This window comes from Sminthopsis crassicaudata, chromosome 3, assembly GCF_048593235.1.
Source record: "Sminthopsis crassicaudata isolate SCR6 chromosome 3, ASM4859323v1, whole genome shotgun sequence".
In the NCBI taxonomy this organism is placed as follows: Eukaryota; Metazoa; Chordata; class Mammalia; order Dasyuromorphia; family Dasyuridae; genus Sminthopsis; species Sminthopsis crassicaudata.
Window position 1 is genome coordinate 482,679,827 of NC_133619.1, and position 22,922 is coordinate 482,702,748.

At 35.1% G+C, this 22,922-nt stretch overlaps 1 protein-coding gene across 2 annotated transcripts in view; it reads left to right on the top strand.

The window, feature by feature from the left end:
- MIPEP (mitochondrial intermediate peptidase) overlaps nucleotides 1-22,922 on the top strand; it is a 171,279-nt gene that overhangs the window by 131,858 nt on the left and 16,499 nt on the right. The window lies entirely within an intron of this gene.

Below are 22,922 nucleotides of genomic sequence, written 5' to 3' on the forward strand. Positions count from 1 at the left end.
ATTTTGGCAAGACATAGCTTGTGATTTTATAGAACTAAAAGCTTTTAACCTATTCTTAGGTCAAATCTTTCACTTAGGCAAGGTTTCAGAGCTGTTTGACATCAGTAGAGTTGATGCATGATTGAAATTGTGGAAGGGCTTTAACATACAAAACAAGAGAACAGCTTTATTAGTCAAAAGAGTTGTGTTTTATTACTTGTATTAGATGTTATCTAAAGGCCAAGCAAGATAATGATTCTTTTTTAAAAATTAGTTTATAAGTAGTACTTCATTGAGGGTGATTTTTATAAAATATTTGTGACTGACCTTGTACCACCATTATGAAGATCTCTTTTCTCAAAGGTATTAATGATTTTTCTAGGTACTTTGTTCTTTATATTCAGACATTAGGCCACAAAAACATAATTAAACTTTTTTTATTGCTTAGATTGAAAGAGGCATATTAGACTTATAAAGTGAATATTAGTAGGATTCATTTAGATACTAGAAAAGACTCAAGTTTTTTTCCGTAATTTTGTTGACATTTCAATAGGAAATAATTGTATTTTTGCAAAATTTGCATGTTTTAAAATACACATGCTCAAGACACAAATATTTGAAGGGATCTGTAATCTAATCAACATTGATGTAACTCATCTATGCCTGCTCCTGTGTCACTTTTTTTTGTATCTTCTCCGAAGTTTGGTACTGGGGGCCCTTCAAATATTTTGGACTTCCTGGTTTTCTACTGATCTGACAAGGATATGAGTAAGAGCACTTACCATCCCTTGGGCTATTCTCTGCTATTCCTTTCTCTCATTTTACAGAACTAGCACATTTTCTCTTTCCATCATATATTTTCTTTATGACATCTTTAATTACTATTCTTCAAAATTTCCCATTGATAATATGGTACAGCATGCTCATACCCAACATATCCTTCTCCTTTGGTCTCTCGGTGATAACTTTTTTTAGTTCTTTGGAAAAAGTTGTGTTCCATATCTTGCTGTGAAGCAAATAAAATATACATGCAATTCTAAGTATGGTGATTTAAAATACAGTAGTTCACACTGTGCTTGTTAAACAAAAAAAGAAGCTCTTGTTTGCAATATATTTTTTTTAGCAAAAACTTGAATATTACATGCTTGTCAAAAGTCCCTTAATACTAAATGATGCCATTTCCCCAATGGAAATTTAGAACATAATTAAAACTTCTTATGCCATACTACACAATGCCTGCTTTGACTTTAAATTAGCTATTTTTGTAATAATATAACCAGAACTTCAGTCTTAAAGTCTTATAAAATCCATTAAAGTTAGCTGATATTGGGGCAGCTAGGTGGTGCAGTGGATAGAGCACCAGTCCTGAAGTCGAAGGACCTGAGTTCATTAACACTTCCTAGCTGTGTGATCCTTGACAAATCACTTAACCCCAATTGCCTTTAAAAAAAAAAAAAAGAAAGAAAGAAAGAAAGATTAGCTCTTATTTCCCTAATGTGTTGTAAAATCTCTCACAATAATTGCTCTAAATGTCTTATTGTCAGTTATAGAGTAAAAGTAAAGATACATTTCAGGTTCTATATATTTTTTTTTATTTGAATACCATTCTAAAAATTTGTTTATAATTATGCTATCTTTTCTTCTAGTACCATTCAGTTTTAGACTGAAATGGAATTTAGTTTAAAATGGTGTGACTCTTGCAACTTTTTTTTCTTGTCTCCCTGTTTTTCTTCTTGATGCATGTCCCAAGGCACTGTTAATTATCATTGATATTTAAGGTTATATAATTTTGAAACCCTGGAGGGTTTTTTATTTGTTTAAGTTCACAGACCTCAAAGAAAGTTATTCCAGTTGGTAAATTCAGTTTGTAATATTCAATTTGTTGTAGCATTTGAGATACAGTATCAGAAGTGAGTTTAACATTCTCTAAGCCAAATAAGAAACAGAAACAGACTGAGTTATGCTACCTCTGCTGTAATCTTAACTCTGATACTCATTTGTGTTTCTGCTTGGGTAAATAACATAAGCTCTCTGTGAACTCAGTATTTCCTCTTATAAAACTTTTAAAATAACTATCAACATTTTGAGAAAAATATAAATTTTTGCATTTTTCTGGCTTTTGAAGAAGCTTTTTCTGCTACTTACAGTAAATGAAAATTTTGACTTGCCAACTACCATTATTTTATGCAGACAATACATATTTTCTAGCAGTTGACAATTTTTTTGGTAATGATTAAATAACTAGATCTGATCATTCTTTAGTAAATGCATTTGTGGTTTATCCAGAATATTTGAAACTTTTTTTCTAGCATGTTTTAATGGAATCCTTTTTCTGTTGCTGTGGGGTATTAGTCATATCACTTTAAACTCTCCCTATAATATGAATTTAGTATTGATAATTAGAATTTTTGTGAAGGATAAATAAATTAAATATACTACAAAGTTAACATTTATGAAGTCCTTGATAGTTTACTAAGCGCATCCCTCACAACAGTTTTGTTACATGAGTTGCAATTATTTTTTATCTCCATTTTTATAGATTAGGAAACAGAAATGTTGAGTTGATCAATGTTGTTTAATAAATGGCAGAGCTTAGATTTGAACCCTGGGCTTCTGATTCCAAATACTTGCTTTTTCCTGATACATCATATAATCTACTTATTAGATATGTACTGAATTGCAATAGGATCTGTCTGTTCCCTTGTTACCATTTCCCTTACCCTGTCCCCAGAAGTAAATTTCTCTGCCCCATTCACTATGAATGAATGTCTGCTCCAGAATTAACACATTTGTTTATCAACCTAAACATTTTCCTTTTCCACCTCCTCTTCATTTTGTTGTTGTTGTTGTTGTTGTTGTTGTTGTTGTTGTTGTTGTTGTTGTTGTTGTTGTTTTCTCTGATCACATGGCTCCCTTTCCAGTATTAGTTGTACTTTCATTCACTGGTCATGGTACTCTGTTCTCCACAGACTGCCTTGCCAAAACTATCCTTAGGTAACTTCTTTCTTGAAATTCATTCAAACCTAATGAAGACTGCTATTAATAGCAATCAAGTTGCTATTATCTACTGTTCCTCAGGAAACTTTCCTGCTCTCAATTTCTCAATCCCTCTATAGTTTGTCAACTAGAATTTCTCAGGTAGGTGGCATAGTGAATAAAACATTGCTTCTAAAGTTAGAAAAACTTGAGTTCAGATCCAGCCTCAGACACTTACTAGCTGTGTAACTTTGGGTAAGTGACTTAACCTGTTTACTTCAATTTTCTGAACTATAAGATGGGATGATAACAGCACTTACCTCACAGAATAGTTGTGAAGATAAAATGATAGCATATGTATAGGCTTAGAATGATGCCTGATACATAAACTCTATCTAATTATTCTCTCTTCAGAAACTGTTGATGATCTCTTACTGGCCAAATTTAATTGCTGTAATGTCCTGTTTTCTCTCAATTGTAATCCTTCTCTGGGAGGAGGTTTCTTTTCTGTAAAATCTTTTCCTTTGTGAGCAGGTTTTTTGGGAGGCTTCTAGAGCCTCCAACCAGAGCGAAGGTAGAATCCCAAATCCTCTTCTTCCTGAATCCTGGCTCTGAATCTCCTCCAGCTTCCCTCAAGTTCTCCTGGAAAGTCTTGTTCTTATCCAATCCCGACTCTCTCCTTCCAGACTGCGGTCCAAACTCAATATCCCTGGAGGCAGCCTGTGTGGCTCCTTATATCCTCCCAGAGAATGGGCTTCTGGGTACTTCTAGGGGCTTGTGGGAACTCCTTACTGACCAATAAGCAAACTCCTTTAAAGTATTCCTTCAAAAGTGTAAACTCCCTTAAAGATTTGAACTAAAAGTGCGAACTCTGAGCTAGAGAATTGTTAAGTACCAATTTAGCGCTTAGTAAGAACCTAACAATTTGCCTTTTCACAGTCCACATCTTTCTTAACTTCTTTACAAATCTTTGATACTGAATGATACTCTATATGCCTATATTTTCATGACACTGCTCCTTCTCAGTTTTCCTCTGGTCTCTACTTCTTTTCAATCTGTTACTCAGTTTTCATCCATTTCATATTGAATAACTCTTGGTATTCTCCAAGAATTGCCTTTGGCCCTCATTTCTTTCTGTACATTCTCACTTGGTGATCTCATCAGTTCCCTAGAATTTAATTATCATTTGTATACAGATGCTTCTCATATCTGTTTATGCAGCCCTGGATCTTTGTCCTGATCTTCAGTCTCTCATTCACTGTTCTGCATATCTTCCCAATCACTCAGGCTTATCATACTTGACTACTTTTATTCCAATGGATACATACTGCAAGTACTAAAGTTTTACTATTTCTCTTCTCTTCTCTGTCACCTTTTCTCTACTTATACAGCCACTAGTCTGGTGTAGATTCTCATCACCTGATCTGTTAAACAATAACCTTCTGGATGATTTTCCTGCCTCATGTCTTTGCCCACTCTAGCATATCCTTTACTCATCTATCTCTCATCCCCCAAACTCTCCCCGTTTCTTTGGTTTTTAAAGCCCTTCACAGTCTGGCTACTTCCTACTACCTAAGTTTATACTTTCCATTCTGTTCTGTTTAACCCAGCCATATTGGTCTTCTTGCTTTTCCTCTAACAGGACACTTCATCTCTAGAGTCGTGCCTTTTCACTAACTTTCCCCATACCTGGAATATTCACTCATTTTTGTCATGTGGTGTGTGTGTGTGTGTGTGTGTGTGTGTGTGTGTGTGTGTGTGTGTGTGTGTGTGTGTAAACCCTTCTTCTAGATTTTTTAAAAATATTATTTCCTGTATGCCATTTTAGCTGTCAGGCTGTTCATCAGTTTAACTGATGACTGATCCATATGCCATAGGTGTCTGTCCCTGCTCCAGTCCCTCCTCCATTCAGCCACCAAAATAATTTTCCTATAGCCCCATATAATATAGCCATCTCTGTAATCTTTTCTTTAAAAATGTATTGTTCTCTGTTGAGGTTTTCTTGGGGTCTCTGGAAGCAGCCTTCGTTTCAGTTCAGTAATCACTATACAAGTAGGCAGGGGTTAAAGTCCAAAAATCCTTTATTGTCTCTTTCCAAGTCTTGTCTTCTTTCCTGGATCCTGATTAGCTTATATAGTCCAGATCCTTTATTATTTCCTTCCTGGGGCTGGGCAGCTTTCTGGAGGCCTTCCTGAGTCTTGGTTTCAGTGGAGAAGCAAAGGAGGAGTCTGCCACCATTTCTCTGGTCTTCCTGTGTTCTCTGAGCTTGTCCGAACTTATATCCTCTCTCATCATAGGTGTGAATCTTGTGGAACTATAATAAGTACTAAGTACATGTACTGAACTAGAGAACTGTTAAGCACCATATTAAATTAGATAACTATTGTCTCTATCAATTCCAATGACTTAGCACCTTGTTTCAAGTTCTGGCCCATAACACATCTCCCCCACTTTTTCAGTTTTCTTAAACCCTGTACCACTTACCCTACTACTGCCATATGCTTTTTGATTTTGTAACACTGGCCTCCTTTTGATTTACTTTTCTTTTTTGAGTTTCCTTATATCTCTTGTGTGGGACAAGTCAGGTGCAAGACCCCCTTCCCTTCCCAATTAACTAATCAGAGACATCATCAGGTATAAAGAGAAAGCATTTATTTAATCCCTGTAGGGAGAGACTCAGACACACTTGGGAGCCATCCCAACTCCCACCATGTGCTCCTGGAACCTGGTCAGCTTCTGGTTTGTCCAGGGTTGATAAGCAAAAGAATTGAGGCTTCTCATTGAATAGACTAAAAGGATGTAACTATCCTTGACCAATGGTCACCAATGTTGGCTGCCTCCCACAGGTCACATCACTTCCTGCAACTTCCTGTATCGCAGGGTTCAAAGTTTATCTCTCCAAAGATCAAATGACCTCTTCAGGGTTCCAGGTCTGGGAACAGGGATCATGTGACTCAATACTGAGAAATATGTCATCTAGTCAGTCCCATTCACTCTGATGGGGTTTATGTACGCATTGAATGATAAGATTATTGTAGGTACCACATGGTGAGGTTCAGTCATGTGATGATTCACAGTGGCCATTCTCTTTGGCAAAAGGTAGGTTTATTTAGGAGAAGAGGTTTTAGACAAACTGAAAAGATACAATAGGCACCAAGAGTGGTAAATATGAAGTAGAGTTGGAAGAGTATAGTATTAGCAAGGAAGGGGGTTTTAACAATTAATGATAGAAAGGACAAGTTCCCTCGTGCAACTAGGAGAAAGCAGAACAAGCAGCAAAAGAGATTGAGCACCCTAAAAGAGAAGGATGCTATGGAGCATTGGGGAGTAAGGGGGAGAGGAGAGATACCACATGGTATAGGGGAAAGGGGGAGGAGAAAGACACTATGAGTCAGAATGCCAACATCCAAGGTTCTTGACAGTATTAAAATCTATGATTGTTTTATCTCTGCCATTCTCCGAGATATAAAGTTGCAAATTCGTTCATTCTGGACCTTTTTCCAAGGTCAGAAAAGTTTCTGATCCAGCTTATTTCACCAAGCAACATTTACCTCTTATTTCACACTTATTCTACATTGAGAAACTCCCTTGCCATTTACCCTTATCAAAATGAAGCTTGCTTTGTGCTCTTCTACTATGATTCTTAATCTCAGAACAGAAAAAAAAAAAAAACTTTTTCTTTCTTGAAAGAAAAATTTTATTTTTATTGACATCTTTTTTCTTCTCTATCAATCTGTTTTATGTCCAAATAATCACACACACCCCCTCAAAACTCTCCCTTATAACAAAGACCCAAATAAGAAAGAGGGAAAAGAAAAGGCAGTTTGACAGCATACCAATTATTTGACATTTGTGCAATTTTCAACACCTAAGTCCCCTCTTCTCTTCAGAAAGAAGGGGAGTCACATTTTCTCTAGAACCTCATTTGGATTATTATAGTTACATAGTGTTCAGTTTTAAGAAATGTTTTTCTTATTGCTGATGCTTAAGAGAAAAATCATTAAGGAACAGGGCATTGTGTTTTGTGGATTATTCATTTCCCTGTGGTGATTCTGCTTTTAGCCAGGGAAATATGTTTCCTTGCAACAACTATGGCATTTGGCTTTCAAATTTCAAATCTTCAAAGTACTCAACAATTTCCCAATTTACATTTATTCTATACCTACTTTAACCAAAAAAAAAAAAAAAAAAATAACTCCAATAATCTAGATTGTTACCAGACATTTTTAAAAGAACTAAATCTGTTTTTCTCTCCGGATATCAACAGTTTCTTAAAATGTTTAGGAAGGAAAGAAACAAGTATTTGTTAAATGCCAACAGTCCTGTGATGTGAGTGCTATTATTCTAGTTTTCTAGTTGAAGAAAATAAGGAAGAGAGAGATTAAATGGCTTGTCCATGGTCACATAGCAAGTAAATGTTTGTGGCTGAGATTGAATTTGAATTTGATCTTATTGATTTCAGACTCACTTCCGGATCCAAGACAAGATTTTATTCTAGTTTATTTCAATAAATATTTATTTCGCATTTGCTATATATGAGACTATTATTAGGTGTGTTGAGGACACAAAAATATAAAACATCTTAGACTCCAAACTTAAAGCATCAAGAAGAAAAAAAAAAATGAAATTTGTAAATGAAACATAATTTCCAGTAAAATGCATATATATTAAACAGAGGAATGAAAAACTTCTTTAGGAAAGAATCACTGAGGAAATGGGATAGAAAAGAATTGGCACCTAGAGCTGGTTCTTGAAGGAAGTCTTTCTTAGACATACAAATTCACAAAGATAATGGAGAAGGAATGACTTAACCACTTACTATCTACAGAGCACTATGCTAGATTCTGAGGCTACAAAAACAAAATTGAAATAGCCCTTGCCTTCAAGAAGCTTCCATTACTTGGGAGTATTTAACAGATGTGTCTTATAAAATTAGGAATGCAGGAGAAATTAGAAAAAAAATGCTCTAGGAATATTTGAGGAGAAAGAGAACACAAACAACCATGGCAAAAAGGCTTTATCAATGAATTGAAAAATAAAGAAAGTAAACCATCTGAAATGTAGAAAGGAGGAGGGGATGAGCTTTGACTTTGAGGGCTGGGGACATAGAGGACTTGTACAAAGGCAAAACAGTAGAGAGAGTCAATAGAAAGAGAAATCTGTTGTGAGAGATCTGATCTTTGAGGGTACAAGGCAGTAGGCGAAGTAGCCTAAAAAGCACATGTAAAGGCCCTAACCTTGGAAAGAAGAATTATCTTCCCCTTAGAAGCCAGAGGGAACACAAGATAGTTTATTAGCCTCATATACCTTATTTTATCTCCTGCCTCTAGACCTTTCCATAGCCTGTTTCCCATGTCAATAGTGCCTTCTTCATACTTTGTAAAAACCATAGTACTTATCAAATTACAACTTAAATCCACATTAGAAGAGGTGTTTCCTCACCTCTCTAGTTGTTGGTTCTCTTTTCCTAGTCTTGAAATTATTTTGTACTTTGTATTACTCTGCATATATTTGGTATAGGTTTACCTGTGTTGTGGTTGTTACCCTCCAATACAATGTAAGTTCTTTGAGGAAAAGGACCATTTCATTTCGGATTTTTAATTCCTAGTTCCGTGTGTGTGTGTGTGTGTGTGTGTGTGTGTGTGTGGTCACTCAGTCAAATTGTATAGACTATGAAAAAGCTCTTTTCTGATGACGATAAGCCACATATTTTTTAACTGAGACAGGACAGGATAGGGATGAGCTGGTTAGTTTGTTTTCATCACAACAGTGCCTAAATTAGTCTGAGTACAAAGTCTGGGTACAAATTATGAATGCACTGAACTAGAATCCATATAGAATTGAGAAGAAGCTGAAACACTTAAGTAACCCAGAATTGCCCCAACCACATAAAGATCTCCTTGAATAGATCCAGTGACTCTGCCATTCTTGTCTTCTAGAATTGAACCCTTTTTAGTGTATAATTCACTTTTTGTTTTTAGAGCTTGTTTTTGCTTCAGATTTAAATAAATCAAGTATTATGTCTGGGTGCTTTGTTTGCTCTTTACTTTTGTGCTACTTATAAATTCTGTCTTAAATTTGTTAATTATGAATTTGTCTTTATTTACATTGTAAATTTTTTGAAGGTAGAAACCATGATTATACCTCATCTACAATGAGGTGCTTAGTACTCATGTGATATTGTCAGCAAACATTTGCTATATCAAATTTTTCATTTTTGAGCTACAGAATTTCATATCAAGTTTCCATTGACATTAGAACTTTCCTAATGTCAATAGAATGGCCTTTATCTTTTTTTTAAGTTTGCATTAAAATTTAATAGTAGAACTATAGTAAGTTTTAAGTCATATTTGGACATAGTGTTTCTGATAAAAACATCCTCACCACAGCCAAATGAGTATCACACAGCAGTTCACTTTTCCATTTATGCCCCTGATTACAGCATTCCTTATGCTTTGAACTATCCTTTGAACAAAGGATTTTATTGGGGAAGGGGAAAGGTTAAAGTCCAAGATGTTAGCATTCCAAGAGGTCATGTTAAAATGTCAAGCAACTTTATCGCTACAGTTATTTCCTTTTTTTTTTTTTTTTTTTTTTAGGAAAAAAAAAAGTCTTTGTAGTCAAAAAGAAGTCAAGAATAGTGCAAGAAAGTAATGACTTGTCAAAGTTTCAATTAAAAATTGCCTAAAGGAATAGTAACTAGCAGAATTGAATAAGCTGCCTTCTACTAAATTGACTTATTGCCACCAAAGACAAGACTTTCTCAATTTCTTCTAGACAGTCATCATAACGCTATTTTACAATCTTTGGAGAGGAGAGCTTTATAGTTTTCAAAGTATGTTCACATTTCCTATGATGCTTTTTACCTTTGATTTTAGTGTTCTTATAGGAACTTATACATAGTCTATATATACTTCAGAGTGAGAACTCAGGGGCCTGTGGGAAACACTTCAACCAATGAACTTGCTTCCTCTAAAGGTGCAAACTCCTTTAAACAGGTAAACTCTACCTCAGAAGTCCAAAGGTGTAAACTCCCTTCAAAGGCCTGAACCAAAGGTGTGAATTCGGAGTTAGAGAATTGTTTAGACAACCTAAGTTATCACCTTATAATCCTAACCCTTCAGTAACTGTAATGTATCTTTGGTCTCAGTAATGTGGATAATATTGCCAGGGAAAAAGAACACAACCCATCTACACCAAAGCTCCTTAAAATGTGGGTCATGACCCCACATGGAGTTATGTAATTGAATGTGGGGTTGCAAAATTATGATTTATTATCAGTACACATTTGCTTTATATACCTATATACCTCAGGTGAAAAAAGATCATGAGTAAAAATAAAAAGACTTAATCCTTATCACCTAGTCCTATGTGCTTCTTATTCATTTCTTCCTGTAATTACTGTACAAGGAGTCCATATATGCTCAACTTTCTTTGTATCTCTGGATATTGTGTAGTTATGAGTGGGGTATATGAACTATCAGTTATTCTTTACTTTAACCACTTGATTGACCTACCTTCATATCTGATTATTAATTTTTGGATGAGTTCTTTAATAACTTTTGTGCAATTTTTCATTAAAAAGTCTATTTACATTCACCAAATATCTCTTCATTATCCAATATCATAAGGGTCTCCCCCCCACAGATTCATACATTCTTTCATTTATTTAGATTTTTTTGGACTAGGTGAAAGAAGAGATTCTTTGCCTCAACTGCTACCCAGTCTTAATCACTGATTGGGGGCAGCCTCAGTTAAACTGAGATCTGTTGAAGACTTTAGCTTAAAAAAGACAAGGTCTCCTGTTTTATCCAGGACCATCTCCAGTTTTCTTAGTCTATATCTTACCATTAGACCCAGATGGCTCTGGAGGGGAAAGTGAGACTGATACCTTTGCATGGTCCTCCCTTACTTAAATCCAATTCATTTACATGTCATGGTATCAACTCCCTGCTGTCATGGTGCTTTTCAAGAATGAAGGACAAACAACAAGAACAAAACAATCCTCAACTTTAATTCTTTTTTTTTTTTTTTTAAGCTACTTATTTTCAAAACATATGCATGGATGATTTTCAACATTCACCCTTGCAAAACCTTGTGTTCCAAGTTTTTTCCCCTTACCCTTTGCCCTAAATAGCAAGTAATCCAATATATGTTAAACATGTGCAATTCTTATATACATATTTCCACAATTAAAATGCTGCACAAGAAAAATCAGATCAAAAAGGAAAAAAAAGTGAGAAAGAAAACAAAATGCAAACAAACAACAAAAAGAGTGAAAATAATATATTGTGATACTCAGTTCCATAGTCCTTACTCTGGTGTAGATGGCTCTCTTCATCACAAGATCATTGGAACTGGTTTTAATCATCTCATTGTTGAAAAGAGTCATTTCCATCAGAATTGATCATCATATAATCTTGCTATTGCTATATATCTTGATGTTCTGGTTCTATTCACTTCATTTAGCATCAGTTCATGTAAGTCTCTCCAGGCCTCTTTGAAATGATCCTGCTGATTATTTCTTATAGAGCAATAATAATCCATAACATTCATATACAGTAATTTACTCAGCCATTCTCTAACTGATGACATCCACTCAGTTTCCAGTTCCTTGCCACTACAAAAAGGGCTGCCACAAACATTTTTGCATTTGTGGGTCCTTTCCCTCCTTTATGATCTCTTTGGGATACAGACCCAGTAGAAACACTGCTGGATTAAAGGATATGATCAGTTTGATTGCCCTTTGGGCATAGTTCCAAATTGCTTTCCAGAATGATTGAATCTGTTCACAGCTTCATCAACAATGTATTAGTGTCCCAGTTTTCCCACATCGTCTCCAATATTCCTCATTATCTTTTCCTGTCATCTTAACCAATCTGAGTGGTACCCCACAGAGTTGTCTTAATTTGCATTTCTCTGATCAATAGTAATTTAGAACATCTTTTCATATGACTAGAAATGATTTCAATTTTTTCATTTGAAAGTTGTCTGTTCATATCTTTTGACCATTTATCAGTTGGAGAATAGCTTGAATTCTTGTAATCAAAATTATCTATTTTGTATTCAATAATGTCCTCCAGTTCTTCTTAGTCCACAAATTCCTTCTTTCTCCATAGATCTGAGAGGTAAACTATCCTTTTCCTCTAATTTGCTTTTAATATCACTCTTTATGTCTAAATTATGGACCCATCTAGACCTTATCTTGGTATAGGTTGTTAGGTATAGGTCAATGCTTAGTTTCTGCCATACTAATTTCTAAATTTCCTAAATTCCAGATAATGAGTTCGTATCCCAAAAGCTGGGGGTCTTTGGGTTTGTCAAACACTAGATTACTATTCAACTGTAATTCTTTAAAAGAGTCATAAAACATCATTAGAGAGATACTTGTTTTTTTTTTTTTTAAAGGCCTTTTTTCTGATGGAAACTTAGTCATTGAAAATCCTTTACAGATTCCTCAAAGCAATTCACTCTCCTCTCCTCTCCTCTGTCCCTTCAGTTTCTGGCTCAGCTCATTGTCCATACAGCACATTCTATCCAAGATATATGTATCTGTATACATATATTTTATTTAATTTAATTTGTACTTTAACATATGTAACATGTATTTGTCAACCTGCCATCTGGGGGAGGGGGATGAGGGGAAGGAGGGGAAAAATTGAAACATAGTTTTTCACATTGTGTAGTACATTATTCGCTTTAAAAATTGTCAGTGCTGTAAAATTACCTATGCATATATCTTGTAAAAATCTATAATAATAAAAATTTTTAAAAATAAAATAAAATAAAGCACTAAATAAATAAATAAAGCAAGATATATGTCCCAATCAAGTTGCATGTGATAGCAAACTTTTTTTTTTTTTTTTTTTTTAAATTCTGAACTTAATCAACAAAGAAAATGGGCATTCTGCATACAAAGTAGGTCAGGTATATGAACCAGAAATCTCTTATTACATCCAGCTTGCTTTTCAGGTATTTTTAATAAACTAAGCATATAAATTTCAAAGCTGTCCTGTTTGTCATTACTTCTGAACTTCCTTCTGTAACCTTCTTTTCTTTTTTTGCCAACCCCTTGGGTTAATTGTCTATCCCTACTACCCCACTAAAAAAAAGCAAAAGAAAGCCCCTTATAACAAATATGTACATTCCAGCAAAATAAATTCTCACGTTGGCCATTTAAAAAATTAATGCTTCATTCTACACCTTGAATAGTCCATCATCTCTGTCAAGAATTATAGCATTCATCATATTTAGTTCCCTGGAAGGGTGGTTGCTCAATATTGATCAAAGATCTTCAGTTTTTTTAACACTGTTGTTGTGATATAATTTGTTTTTTTGGTTCTGCTTATTTCATTCTGTATCAGTTCCAAAGTGTTTTCCAAAATAACTGGACAATTTCACAGCTCTCCCAACAAGACTTTTCATGTTTCTGTTTTCTGGTAGGTTCTTGAATAATTGCTTGTTTTTTAAATTATTGTTCTCAATCTGAATATGAGGTAAAATCTCTTAATTTTCATTTCTTTTTTTTAGATATTTGGAGTACTTTTTTCTTATGGCTGTTGATAACTGGAATTTCTTCCTTTGAAAACTGCCTTTTTACATCCTTTGACCAATTTATCTTTTGGGAAATGACTGTTCTTATAATATTTGAGTCACTTCTTTACATATCTTGACTATCAAATTATGAGAACAACTTTCAGTAAAAAATTTTTTTCCTAGTTACTTATTTCCCTTCTAATGTAACTAGTTTAGTTTTGTTTTTGAAAAAACCTTTTCAATTTTGTATAATCAAGATGGAAAGAAGAGAAAGTCCAAGCTGGAAGAAGTATAATTTTGAGGATACTGAGGGATTAATTTAAAATGAGGAGAAGAAAATACCAAATGCTCGAGGGAGAGAAAATCACATACTTTATTACCCCATAAAAGTGACCAAGAAGTTATCAAAAATTAGCGACTTACCTCTCTAGCTCCATAAAATCCTTATGTAAACAGTCTATATATGATTGACATCATCTTTGGTAAAGCAATGAGGAGACAGATGGGTTTTCGCAAATGATATTTCACTGAAGACCATCTCGTAAAGTCACAAAGTTTTCTGAAAGATATAGAAATATAAGATCCTACTGAGTTTATTGAAATAATGTCCCTATTCCAATAATGTTAGCTAATGTTAACAGTCCCAGAAAGCAAAATTTTTATTCTTTTCTTAAAATCCTTTGAAGGAAAAAACTTGGGGCAGCAAGATGGTGCAGTACATTGAGCATCAGACCTGAAGTTAGAAAGACCCCAGTTCAAATGTGGCCTCAGACACTTAATACTTCCTAGCTGTGTGATCCTGGGCAAGTCACTTAAGCCCAATTTGCCTCAAAAAAAAAAAAAAAAAAAAAAAGAGAGAGAGAGAGAAAACTTATATTTTTTCTTAGTAAGATTTTTCCATAATGATCCCATAGGAGTTAAAAATTTGCCACTGTGTAGTGAGCTTTCTAGAGCCCCCATGTTGGGGTACCAAAATATACCATCCAGGCTAGCTCTTTGGAGGATCTCGGCAGCAGCCCGACCCTTGGTTTTAATGAAGGAGTGAAGGAGGCAGGAGATTCATGAGGATGGTCAGAGATGGAGTCCACTATTTCAAGTCCTCTCGGCTCTTAAATACCTTAATATGATTACATCACTACAGCACATTGAGTATGTGCCAACTGTAGAACCATTACATCACTATAACACACTGCTATTGATATGTAACTTCCTTTTTACCTTTAGTATCCCTTGCTTCAAGTAGAACACAGGTGGTCACGTCCTCCTTGAGTTCTCAGGAAGGGTGAGAGCACCAAAGGGAGGTGGAAAGTCAAACCAGACATTGTTAGCAGGTTCCTTCTGCGCTGAAGGGTCTTATACCTTACCCAGAGCTCCCCCATTATCTGTGGCCATTTATAGCACTGCATAATATTCTTTGTCCCTGCTCATTTGCCACTTTTGCATTTACTGTTTTCTTAATGCTTCCCAGCAATTAATTGCCCTGTAGTTTTCTTTGTCTCATCTCTGATCAGCTATGTCCTTGTGATTAGAATATATATATATATATATATATATATATATATATCTACTAGCATCGATTTGTATGTTTAGATTTGTGAATTCATTCAAGAGGCTGTTTATTTTTTTCTTTTAGTTTGTTTGCCTGCAATTAAAATAAACCATACTTCTTTAGTTATGTTTCAGTATTTTAGTTATGTCCAAGTAATCTTATTGTGTAGTTTAAAACAACTAATGTTTAATTTTTTTTTTTTAATTTTTTTTTTTTAATTAATACCTATATACTTCAAGAACTTAAGAAAATTCAACCAACCAATCATTTATTAAGTACTTACTTCATGCCAGGTACTTTGACCTCAGGGAGTTTGAATTCTAATGAATGAGCCAAAATAAATAAATCAGTATGCCTCAGATAACTAGTGGATAGATGGAAATAGTCTTAGAGGAGAAGGCTATTTGGAGGAGAGATAACTCATCATCTGAGACTGGAATGAAAAAGAACTTAGCCAAAGATGATATCAGAGGGATGTGAAATGAAGAAAAAGGAGAGAAGTGAACAACCTCAGTTGTTGGGGTGTTTTTTTCCTTCTTGTTTTTGGTGAAGTGTAAGGTGACATCCTAAGCATCAAGAGGGATTGAAGTGTGACATTGGGAGGCTTGAGAAGAAAAGGTTCTGAATAGCTGCTCTAGTGAAGGAGGTAAGGAATTAGTGGGGAGGAAGGGGATATAATAGTAATGCTTTGCTGCAGTGAGGGCCTTGTTCAAGAATTTGTGATTTAGTAGCAGTAGAGTGCTAGGTAAAATAAGTAAATTTGTTGCCTTTAAATTAATAAAGGATTAACTAATACTTAGTATGACTTTTTTACTTAATCTTACATTTATTTCCAGGTCTAATCAGAATCCTTATTGTTTTTCCTGAATCTTTGTTTGAAGTTACATCTTCTTCTCAAGGTGGATTGGGCACATCAAAATAAGTCTCTCAACTAGGCATGGACCCACACTTAACACTATACACCAAGATAAGATCAAAATGGGTTCATGATTTAGGCATAAAGAACGAGATTATAAATAAATTAGAGGAATATAGGATAGTTTGCCTCTCAGACTTGTGGAGGAGGAAGGAATTTGTGACCAAAGAAGAACTAGAGATCATTATTGATCATAAAATAGAACATTTTGATTATATCAGAATAAGCTTCTCCTAGATTGTTGCAAAACTCTTCAAGTCTCTTAACATTCTAGTTCATTCTCCACTCTTGCAAAGCCCATGTGACTTCATTTCTTACTCAATTCCAGCATTTTCCTATTGCTTCTAAAATCAAATATAAACCTCTGATGTGCTTTTAAAGCACTATACAACCTGGCCTCATACTGTCTTTTCTATTTCATTATCACTCCCTCCAACCTGACTGATATGTTTTCTTTGCATCTCCTATCTCTGTGCTTTTCTACTGGCTTTCCCCATGCTTAGAATGTACTCCTTCCTCATCTCTGCCTCATAGAATCCTTCTCCTCTGTATCTTGGCATTTTTCCAAATTTCCTTCAACTGCTAATGCCGTCCATTCCAAACAACCTTGCATTTAACTTCTATGTATTTATTTGCACTTTATCTTTATAATTATTTGTACTATGTACTATGTCTAGTAAGTAAGAGTTCAAGAGCAAGAGAGTACTAATATCTCTGGAAATTAAGAAAGACTTCGGTAATAATAGTACCTAAGCTGTCGTTTGAAGGAAGCTAGGGATTCTATCAGGAGATAGATGTGAGAAGGGAGTGCCTTCTAGATGTGGGAGAATCATCTGGTCAATGTATGTAGGGCTACAAAAACAGGAGTTAAAGTATTGTGTACTAGAAAACAGATACCCCTTTGTTATCAAATTATTTTTAAAAATGAAAGGGAGGTTTTATATGTAAACATATGTGTGTGTGTGTGTGTGTGTGTGTGTGTGTGTGTGTGTGCAGGGCACAACTAGATAGCTCAGTGAATAAACTCAACAACAAACTATTTCTGCATTTTTGCTTCAGTAATTTTTCAGTCATGTCCAACTCTTTGTAATCTTATTTGATATTTTCTTTTCTTTTCTTTTTTTTTTTTATTCATTTTTCCAAATTATCCCCTCCCTCCCTCCACTCCCTCCCCCCGATGGCAGGTAATCCCATACATTTTACATGTGTTACAATATAACCTAGATACAATATATGTGTGTAAATACCATTTTCTTGTTGCACATTAATTATTAGCTTCCGAAGGTATAAGTAACCTGGGTAGATAGACAGTAGTGCTAACAATTTACATTCGCTTCCCAGTGTTCCTTCTCTGGGTATAGTTATTTCTGTCCATTATTTGATATTTTCTTGATAAAAATACCGGGGTGGTTTGCCATTTCCTTCTTTAGCTTATTTACTGATGAGGAACTAAGGCAAATAGGGTTAAGTGATTTGCCCAGTTTTACACAGGTGGTGTTTGAGTCAGATGCTTTAGAATGGACACAGCATGGCATTGGGAAAATCGCCTTGTCTCAGATTTGAACTCAGGAAGATGAGTCTTCTTGAGTCCAAGCCTAGCATTCTATTCTCTGTACCATCTAGTTACTTATATGTGTGCATATGTGTTTGTATGAGTATGTATGTGTACATACACCTCTATATATGCACATTCATATGTGGAATATGTATATGTGTTATATAAATGTGTAGATTAGTACACATAGTATATAAGATCTGTTTTCCCCATGCTTTATATAGAACCATCCAAAATAGATAACATACATTTCAAAGACTAGTGATGATATAGCTCAAAGGCATAATATCTCTCTGATTACTAGTATCTGTAGATTTGAGCATGTTTGATTAATAGCTTTCATCTTCCTTTTGTTTGAAAAGATATCATCAAAATCATACTCCATTTCTCACAGAAAGGATTGATACAATATCAGAGGGATTTACAATTTGGATCTCTTTGTCAGCAAGGGCTAATTTGAGCTCTTGACCAAAGGATGATCTTGGCTCACCATAAACTTAACTCATTGCTAAGATGCTCTCCTCTCTTTGGTTAGCTTATCATCCAAGGATCCAGTCTCAAACTCAGGAATTTGACCCAGAAGGAAAGTGCCAAGGCTGAAAATGGCTACTAAATTAGTCATTGGCCTCTATTTAAAGAAGAAAACAGCAAGACAAGCAAGATTCCAGGGACTTACCCCTCAGATAGACAAAGTGATTTCCCCAGTGTTATGCTATTCCACCATTATTGCCAAAGGAAGGGAAGTGGAGATAAATTTCCTCCTTGCTAGAAATCCAAAGGGAAGAAAATCTTTATAGGGAGAGCAGAGCCTCAAAGAGAGACAATCAACATTGTTTTAAATTGCTTTAGGAAGAGTTCCTGAAAACTGATTTCTAAAAGAATTTCTACCCCATAAGAAGAAAAGTAAGGTTTTAAACAGATTTACAATTGTTTGCTCATATAAGTATCATACTCTATTTGTCCTTCATTTGTCCCTTCACATAACCAAATAAAAAGAAAATTAAAAGTCCTAGTGTTCATATATATTAGGCCATCACCAAAATCTGAGAGCTAGTTGTGAATTATCAGTATTAAATGATCAGCATTAAAGATGCAATTCTTTTATTCTCCCCATAAAATCTATCTTAGTGTCCGGCTATTCAGATAAATATGTTTTCCATGAACAAGATATCAGGAGTAACAAAAAGCTGTCCAAAACTGAATTTTTTTCATAGAAAGAAAAAAATATTGTAAGATAGCAACAAATGACCATTCTTAAAGATGACAATACTATACTTACCTCACTCAGAGTAAATTGCATGTTAACTTAATTTTCTAAACTCTGGCCCTTGCAACTGTTTCTTGTTAATCTGTTGGTTTTCATTATCTTAACATTACCATCTTATTCTTCTGCATTCTTTGATTTCCCCTTTGATTTGAATTTAATATTTCATTCTCTCTTTACTAACCTTTGTACTTCTTTCTTCTGACCCTTCAGGAACTGAGACTTTACTCTTGTAGATTTTCTAATAGGATTAGTCCTACCAGGACCATATTCATGTAACCTGAAGCAGCACCATGGAGAATTTAGTACTGCTGTCCCAAATCATTCTCTTTTCCACAGCTACAGGGCATTTGTTAGCAGCATTGGACATGACCCAGGATCAGCAGTTCTGTGCTGGCCATGCCAAGCCTTTTTGATCTGGCAGCTTTGCTTGCTGGGCTCCCCCATTTTCAGAGAAACCTGATCTGCAACTTCAATTAGTCAGTCAGCAAGCATTTATTAAAAACTTTCTGTGTTTCAGGAACTGTGGTAAGAGTCGCAAATATAAAGACAAAATGAAAATAGTTCCTGCTCTTAAATAGGTTACATTCTCTTGAAGAAAACATACATACATGTGTGTGTGTGTGTGTGTGTGTGTGTGTGTGTGTGTGTGTGTGTATAAATAAGCTTGTACAAAATAAATAGAAAAAGATTAGCAGAGAGGGAAGCACTAGAAGCTAAAAGGCTCAGAAAAAGCTTCATTCCATAGTGCTTGAGTTTCATCTTGAAGGAAACTTGAAATTCTATGAGGTAGAGATGAGGTAGGAGAGCATTCCAAAAATGGATATGGAGAAGGCATATTATTTATGTGGGATCATAAGAAGGCCAGTCTAGATAGAATAAAGAGCATGGGCTAAGGAATAATGTATAATACAGCTGGAAAGAGGAAGTACACAGGGTGTAAAGTGCTTTAAATGCCCAACAGAAGTCCATATTTGATTCAAGTGATAATACAGAGCCACTGGAGTTTATGAAATAAGGGAGTAATATCATTAGATCTTTAAGTGCATTTTAGGAAAATTACTTTGGAAGCTGTGTAGGATGGGTTGGTATAGAGTTTGGGGGAAGGGGAATCTTGAGATGATTATTAAGTTCAGAATGCTCCATAAGCAATTGTTGATGCCAGACTGAACTCAGTAGAGAGATTAAAGATGGCTATATTCAGGTCTGGAAGTTAACTGCTGAGAGATAAAAATTAAACCCATGGAAACAAATTAAGTCAAATGAAAGTAGAGAACAGACTAGAAGGACCAAACAGAACCTTAAGATACACTCTCCGACTACTCTGATATGAATAAGTAACAAAGAAAACCAAAGGAATTGAGATGGAGAGGATAAGAAACAAAAGAACAGTGTCACAAACCCACTTCCCACTCCTCTCTCTCCCCCTCTCACCCCCTCCCCAAGAACTCCAGTATTCCTCAACTACTTATGATGTCATTGCTCTTCTTCAAAAACAAAGGACAAACAATAACAACTCCTTTGTTCTGGGCAAACCAATCAATGGATCCACCAACTTGGATTGACAGGATCAGTGATAGAGTTCATAAATTGGTTTTAGATCCTGGCCCAGGATTTACTTTCAGATCAGCTTGAGCTGATTTAGATTGTTAGAGCAGATACAAGCTAAAGTGGCTTGAAAGTTGATCCTGCTAGGCTTCATTAAACATTGCATCAGACCATGAATATAGCCCCCTTCCCTTAATAACTTAGCTTGTGGAAATTCTTGCAGGCTGGGCTAAAATTGTCATCAACTCCTCAGGATTGTTATGTTAAGGAAGCAGATTTATTATTGTGGGATACCAGGGTACCGCTTGGCCAGGTGCACATCAGATAGCTGAGGGAGATGCAAAGGGTCTGCCGCCCAAGACTAAACTTCTCAAGACTCCCAAATATAAAGGACAAAGTAGGCCCTACCTTCTGGAAATTTGTATTTTTAAGGAGGAAAGAATATACATAGGAGTGTAGTAGTTAAGGAAAGAGCTGAGCCTAAGGAAAATAGATTAACAAATTCTATTTAGGAACAGTTGGATTAATTTGATCTTGGTTTCAGAACTTGAGGGGTGGGGACGAAGTTGGAAAAGTGCCTTGAGGCAACACTGTTGTAGAGAGAGTCTAAAAGATTCCTGAGAAGTAAGGAATGAAGTGGATCTTCTAATTGTGGGCCAAGAGAGACAGTCCTCCATTCAGATAAAAAGCTTCACTGCAATAGCTGTGGAGATTCTCTAGACTATTATAAAAATGGCCAATCAAGCCAAAAAATGTCAAACTCATTAAGGAATCAGAGCTCTCTCCTGTACTTGGTGGAATGCAAAGGATGTAAAGAGGAACAGAGATTCTAAGAACCTGTTTCTAAATGGAAGATTAGGAGGATTGTTTTCTTTTTATCATTGCCCCACAAGAGTTAGACCCTGGCTTCCAGGATGACTCCCTTGTAGCAGAGAATGTCTACTGCGCAGTCCTGTCTCCTCCCCATGAAGAAAATAAAGGAGCAGAATGTAATCTTTAGACTTAAAGATCACAGATATAGCCACCTTATTCATTATAACAGCAAAGGTGTTTAAATTGTTAGCTTAAGCTCTTTTTAGTCACTTTACTTCTGTGAATCTCTCCAGGGCATGTTTTCCTTCTTGTTCTTTGCTGTTCTTTACAACTACATTGTCTCCAGATTACACCTTTTACTTTGTTTTCCATTTCATTCTTGCTATTCCACTAACATTTCTGCCCTGTATACTTTACATTTTTGCTTCAAGTCTCTCCCAAACTAAGAAATCTTTTCTGTGGACTTCCCTACCTCCAAATGCATGGAATGTTATTTGTATAGTATATATGCCAGCAATCAGCTAGCTATAATTCCTACCTATCACCAAAGTAATAATTGACATTTGTAAAAAGAAAACTATTTTAAATAAACAATCATTGTTTGAGATGACAAACTGCATTGCTTTTCACTATTGACAAAATGGATGCTGAGTGATTGGAAAAGGAGGCATTATGTTAAGGCCATTTATGTTCTTAAAAATTGACATGAAAAATATTTTAACTTTATATATTTCTTTTTTTCTTCCTTGGGGCTCACAAAGGCCTCAGCAAATCTGAATCTTGATTTCCCCTTGGTTTGTTTGTTTCTTTGGGGTTTGGGTTTTTTTGTTTTTATAGATGGTAAATGCAAATTACATAGTGTCAGAGTGTTATCTTTATATTAAAAACAACTATCCTGCATTAAATTATCTATGCAAAAGTTAAATGAAAATCAGGAGTCTGATTAGGAGTGATTATTTTCAAGTTATTTACTTTGAAAATAGATCCATTTGCTTTTTTTTCCTTAAATGAAGTGTAATTTTCTAGGGGGTGGATAAGCATTAACATATGACAAGTGATGCCTGCTGCCTCAGCCAATATTTATACCCCTGGGGAATGTGGAGGCCCAAGCACAAATAAATGCTATAACATGCCCAGAGTATTTATGCATTGCACATAATCTGGGATATAGCATTAAATTTTCAAGTGAGTTATAAAGATTCCTTCACTCTTCTGCCCTCCATTCCCCAAAAACTTATTAGACATTTAGGATAAAGTCCTTAGAAGTACAAGAGCAAATAAAACTTTGCTGTTAGAAAGATATTATTGTAGCTAAGTTACATTGGGATGCAAAGTAGGTGGACTTTTCACTACTTAATATGTTATTTTTTACCAGATTAATTAATGGAAAATTAAATATACTCTAAAGATTAAAAAAAAAAGTCTCATTGTGTAGTATAATTAGTTATAATGATTGGGTACTTTGACACTTCATACACACACACACACACACACACATCTTCATAATAGAAATATTTCCAAATATTTTGAGAGCCAAAATATTTTTGATACATAGAAAAACAGATGTAACAAGCAAATATTTTGGGTAATGGCCTTGATTTTAAGATCAGACATGATTGATACAAAAACACACACATATTTTGGCTAGCCCTAGGAGACATGGAAGCATATATATTTTGTTAATTTGATTAGATTTCAACTTTCACCTTAATATCTCATACATTTTTAGTTCCTAATCAAATCAAACAAATGTTTTATTTGCCGTTGTACTTCTGAGTTCATCAAA